Below are 6,276 nucleotides of genomic sequence, written 5' to 3'. Positions count from 1 at the left end.
CAATCCCTTCTCCTCCATTCTCCTCTCGGGTTCTTGGGCACATATGCACACGTGCCCGGCGTGAGTTTTAAGCCACTGGGTCCAGGACGCAAACCGCAGTCAACTACGTGGGAGTCCAGCAACATAGCCATTACGCTAACTGCTGGTTCCCATTCCTTTTGTAAAGTTTACTCTTTCTCTCATCTCTGTGCCTTAGCAACCATAATTATACCCTATTATTGTAGACGGCCTCCAAGACGACCTTCTGTAATCCCTGTAAGTCTCTCTCACATTGAATATGTAGACTTGTGAAACCAATAGGATATTGCAGAAATGAGAGCTTGGGGCCAACAGGTGGCATGGTGGTGGACTCCCACATGACAGACTGCAGTTCGAGTCCTGGACCCGGTAGCTTGCTTTCTCATTTTCCCTCTTTCTCTTTCTCTGTCTCTCTATGGTCAATTTTTTAAAAATAATTTTTAATTAAATAAATAATTCTAAAAAAGAAGGAAGGAAAGAAAGGAAGAAAGGAAGGAAGGAAAGAAGAAAGAAAAAGAGAACTTAACTACTAAGTCCAGGTCATAAAAGGCACTGTAGCTTCCATCTTGCTTCTAGATCACCATTCTGTGGGAAGTCAGCTGCCATGCCATTAGGACACTCAAGCCACCATGAAGAGATAGACATAGTAAAGAACTGGGGCCTTCTGCCCATAGCCAGGTGAGTGGGCCATCTTAGTAGATTCTCCAGCCCTGTCAAGCCTTTGGATGACTGCAGTCTGCCAACATACTAACTCTAACCTCATAAGCTCCTAAGCTATACCACTAGCTATGCCATCTCCAAAATTTTTGATCCACAGGAGCTGTGAGGTAACAAATGTTTGCTGGGTTAAGCCACTAAATTTTGAGATAATGTTACACAGCTGTAAAGAACCAATATGCCTATATTTAAGCATGTCTATACCAAAATTACTTTGTTTTACTTCCAAACTATCGCCTAATAATGCCCACCATTTTGTTGGCGTCTTTAGTAGCAGCAGCACACCGAAAGAACCACCTGCAATGATTCTGAAATCTTTTCCCTGCATTCTAATTCCTGGCAAGAGCCTATCATCTTCTAATTAGTATTTGAGTTATTTTTGTGCCTTAGAGGCATGACCTCACAATGCCTGTTTTGAAGTGCATCTGCTCTTTTTCCACACAAAGCACTGTCCCAAATTATCCTGCCATTTATCCTTAACCATTTAGCTTGTGAATATCCAGAAGAATTGACCTGCTTTATAGTGACTTGGAGATTTCATCAAGTGCTCTGTGCTACAGGTCATTTATAAAATATTAAAGAATTAAACCAGCAGAAGACATATGGTTACGTTGCTGAACGCCCACATGGCCGACTACGGTACAAGTTCTGGACCCTAGTAGCTTCAACAACATGCCAGGCATAGGTTTATGCATGCCCAAGATCCTGGGAGGAGAATGGAGCAGAAGGGACTGTGGCATGGCCATCTCATTGGGAGATGATTTCTCACTTTCTATCTCTCTGTCTCTCAGGAAGTGTATGCGCCCTATGGCAAAAAAACTCTCTCTCAAAAAAAAAAAAAAATTAAAGAATAGATTGTAAACTCTTCTCTGGGTTACTTCTTTACCTACAAATGAATATTCCTTTTATTCCCTGCACTTGAACTAGCTTTTAAACAGCATATAAAGTGTTAATTTTTTAACTTATTATTTTAAAATAATTTAAAATTTACTTGAGTAGGAAACCAGAACAAAGACTGCCCATACACATACATATTATATATACATATTTTTAACCATTTGAGAGTAATTTGTATACTTCAGGCTTTTTTACCTTTAAACACTTCAATCAATGAGCATTTCCTTAAAAAATACATTTGCCTATGTAATTATAAACAATTGTTTAAATGAGGAAATTAAACACTGAATTAATAATACCATCTACTCTATAGACCTAATTCAAATTTTATCAATTGTCCTAATAATGTAATTATTTTAACAATCTTTCACATTAAAATTCTTCAAAATCTTTGCTGATGAACAAGCATTTATTATTTCAGTCAACAAACATTGGTGAAGGCCATGCTGGCCTTCAAAGAATTTATAATCTAATGTGAAAGTATATTATAGAGATGGTAATGACAAGGCAATGTAAAATGTGGTTAGGGTCAAAAGTGGGTTACAAAATAAATGTGAGAGTTCAGAAAGTATTTCCAACTCATGAGTGAGGCTAGAGATAGCATTACTAAGGACCCTGCAGAAAATGGAGAAGAGATTACAGGCAGATGAACCTGTAGGACAAGGCAGGAAAGCAAGGTAAGCAAGACTGCAGCTAAGCAAGACTGTTTGGAGCACTGAGCAGAAAAGTAAATGAGTAGAAGAGGAAATTTAGAGTCGGATCAGGAACAGGGTTGAGTATCATGGTGCAAATTTACTCAAGGTGAAATAACCAGTCACATCATGGGACCTCAGGCGATCCAGGAGTAAATGGATTTGAGAAAAATGAACTAGAAAATGGATTTTGACCAACCCAGGAAGGAAAGGAGACTTATTACTTTTTCCCCCTCTTCTTCTCCAATCAAAAATACTGATTGAAGAAGCCAAATCATTTCAGGTTTGACCAATCCCTTGACACAGTTCAAGCAGGTAAAAAATCATTATCATCATCATCATCACAGCTGAGTAAGTGAAAAAAGAAGGCAATTTCCTTTAGAAAAGTCAAATTATAATAAGGAAAAAGAGAAGCAAACACAGTTCTCTGATGTACAGCAGGATATTTGAGTGTCATTGGAAACTGGGACTTCCCTTGCACGTAGTTGGGAGAGGACAGGGACTATGATGAGGAGCCTAAGTACGGATATGGTCCCTCTCTCGAGGAAACCCTTTTCTTTTTTAAAGACTCATTTTATTTAACTTTATGTATCTATCTATTTATTTATTTATTTATTTTAATTTGACCGGAGAGAGAGACAAATTGAGAAAGCAATCCACCAGGTCTGGGACTCAAACCACAGTCAGCCATGTGGGAGTCCAGCGCCCTTAACCACTATGCCACCTGCTGGCCCTAGGGAGACCGTTTTCAATGGCACATATAGTAGGAAGAATGGCAACAGACATTTGCCCCCATTACCAGTGTGACCAGGGACACTGCCATGTCACCTGCCTTTGTAGCTCTGAATCATTAAGCTAACATTCATTTACCAACACCCTCACTATCAGATGCAATTGAGTGATCCAAGTAAAGCCTTTCTTTCCTCAGAGGACATCTCTTAGGGAAAAAAATCCCCATGAAAGAACAATGACCTTATGAAGGAAAAAAAAGGCTATAGAGCAAGGATCTTAGAAAAATTTTCTGTAAACTGAATCTATACATATTCTATTAAGGCAAACATGTGCACACACACCACATACACACACACACAACATTCCACTAACAGGGCATGTAATTTAAGTTTGCAACTTCATTTGGCTCACAAAACTTCAGAGCATTACACACGTCCTGGGTTCCATGGAGAGCTTACATTAATAAATATAATGGTAGAACACAGGACTAGCAGATGGCGTAATGCTTACATCACTTGACTCCCATAGAGTCAATCGCGGTTTGAGTCCTGGACCTGGTGACTTAATATGCCTGCTGGGTGTGTATGTGTGCATGTCCAAGATCTCGAGAGGAGAAAGGAGGAAAAGGGACTGCAGCATGGCCATCTCCCGCAATTCTTTCATTTTTTTATGGATGAAATGACTGAACCCTCAAGTTAAAGTGATTTGACCATGGGGTGAGCAGATGGCATAGCAGTTACGTTGCTGGACTTCCACATGGCCAACCACAGTTCAGATCCCAGGTCCAGTGGCTTGAATCTCACGTCAGATGGGTGTGCATGCGTGCCCAAGATCCCAGGTAGAGAATGGAGGAGAAAGGATTGTGGCATAACCATCCCCCAGGGAATAATTTCTCAGTTTCCCTCTCACCATCTCTGTCTCTCTCTTTCTCTTTCTCTCACTCTCTCTGATGAGAGAGTGCACATGCCCTAAGGCAAAAATCTGTACCAAAAAAAAAAAAAAAAAAGACTTGATCATGATTCTACAATTAGCTGTATATGGTCCAACACTAGAAGAATCCAGAACTCATGTCTCTTAAATCCCAGCCCAACCACCTCTCCATCAGGTAAAACAGTCATAGTCTTTCTAAAATAATACTCCATTGTGTATAGTATTATAGCAATAAATCCTTTTCAAAATGCAAATTCATTAACATAAGATTCTTCGCATGATGAAGCTAAGGATGTGAATGAGAAAGTACATAGGTATTTCCACATTTATACTGCACAGCTGTTTCGTATCATCAGTGACACTGTGAGTCAACTGCATCCTCCCAGCGGGTTCAGTTCCCAACCACTAATCCAGACCAGGATGCGGAGTGACCACAGGTATCTCTTGTAGCAGAGCACAGCCACAAAAGAATCCGAACACTTCTATCCTTATGTTTTTAAGCCCACATGGTCAAAAGCTTTGAAGATTTGAGGCAAAATGCAAGGAAATGGCTGCAGAAGTGTAAGGAGGCAGCGGAATGCAATTATTCGAAGCTGCATTTGGTCTGGACAGTCAGAAGAAAGTGTCAGGGCAGGGCCCCACACTCCCCCCCACCACCTCTGCTTCCTCCCAGTCGCCTCTATATATGCAAATACAAGAAGCCACAACCCAAACCCCAACTTTATGACTGCTCTTAAAAATAGGACTTTGTTTTAGTAGATAAAGTGCCTCATGCTGAATTTGCAACACTACTTCCTGTGGTATCTGAACAGATCTTTCATTCAGGACATGACCCTGTCTGACCCTAATAGTAGGAGAACAATCTCATATTGATAGGAAAGCTGAGCCATTCTCCATGCTACTCTTCATTTATATTAATCCATAACTGTCTCTTCTGCATTTCCTGGGTCTCCTCCTTGTCCATCTCTGCCTTTTGCAGGGAAATTCAGTATCTGAATGCCCAGGGGGCAGGTGGGGACAGCCACAGAGGTAACTTCTACTCTAACTTGGCATTACACTGATCCCTGGCAGGCCACTCACTCCCCCTCTGCTTTAGCTTCTTTTGGGAAACATCAGCAGGTTTAATGGCAAGCAATGTTATTTATTGTATGAAAGTCATATTTTCCTTTGCTTTTCCTGTAAACTTCCCGAATGCCTAAGGTTCGACTTTTGTGTGAATGTAGCCTTCAACAAGAAGCTGGTCCAATACTCAGATTTTACAGATGATGATTCTGTGGTCCAGGAAATACTGTGCCCAAGCTCACAGAGCTATTTCCTAAATAGCTTCTCCTTGGGCTACTGCTGGGCCAGAATTCAAGATCTTGCCATTTTTGTCTCGCCCAATAATATGAATTGCTACACACAAAGCTAACAGAGATGCAATTACTTTTTTTCCGTGACTGTTGCCACTCTTAATAGAGTACAAATATAGAAATAATAGGCCCTAGGGTACTTATAAAAGTTTAACACTAAAAAAAAAATTGATTAGATGGCCATAGGCTTTAACAAGACAACTTGAGAACGCTCTTTTTCATTCCTTGGAGGAGGAGTTTCCAGTGAATGATGTTGACTTAGTCTATACATCAAAGGAGCAGGCCAGACATGGGCGTGTACAAGGTTTGCTAATGGTCATGCAGAGGAGATGATGGAAGGTAAACTGACGTCTTCCAATGGACTCAGGGCAAGGACACCTATTTGCTTCTCTGCAGCACCCTTGGTACCTAGAGGAGCACTCTTGGTACCTACAAGACCCAGCCGAGAGAAGAGTGAATGAATGCATTTAAAGAACAGAAAGCATTAGAGAAGAGACAAGTATGTGGACTTGAACAAAACATCTAAGGGGAAAAAAAGAAACTATTTTAAACAAGAAAAAGGTCTGGAACTAATTTGAAATTCGTGAATTAGATAAATAAAAGTGTTGAAAATATGTATTTCAAATCACAGATTTTTTAGGAAATAGTTATCTTCATGTACCATGAGGCAATTATTTATCCTCTGTATCCCTTAAAATACTTCTCTTTTTATTTATTTTTTATTTTTAAAAGTTTTTTTTTGGGGGGGGGGTTGCCAGAAGGTGTATTTACATGCAGCAGAGAGAGAGAGAAATCACCCCCCAACAAGACCTGGCCATACTGCAATCCCTTTTCCTCCATGTCTCCATCCCATCAGGGTCCTGGGTATGTGCACACAAGCTCAGAATGTTTTTCAAGCCACCAGAGCCAGGATTCGAACCACAGTTGGCCAAGTAGGA

Source organism: Tupaia chinensis, unplaced genomic scaffold, assembly GCF_000334495.1.
Source record: "Tupaia chinensis unplaced genomic scaffold, TupChi_1.0 Scaffold000152_1, whole genome shotgun sequence".
Lineage (NCBI taxonomy): Eukaryota > Metazoa > Chordata > Mammalia > Scandentia > Tupaiidae > Tupaia > Tupaia belangeri.
Note: the sequence above shows the minus strand (reverse complement) of the source record.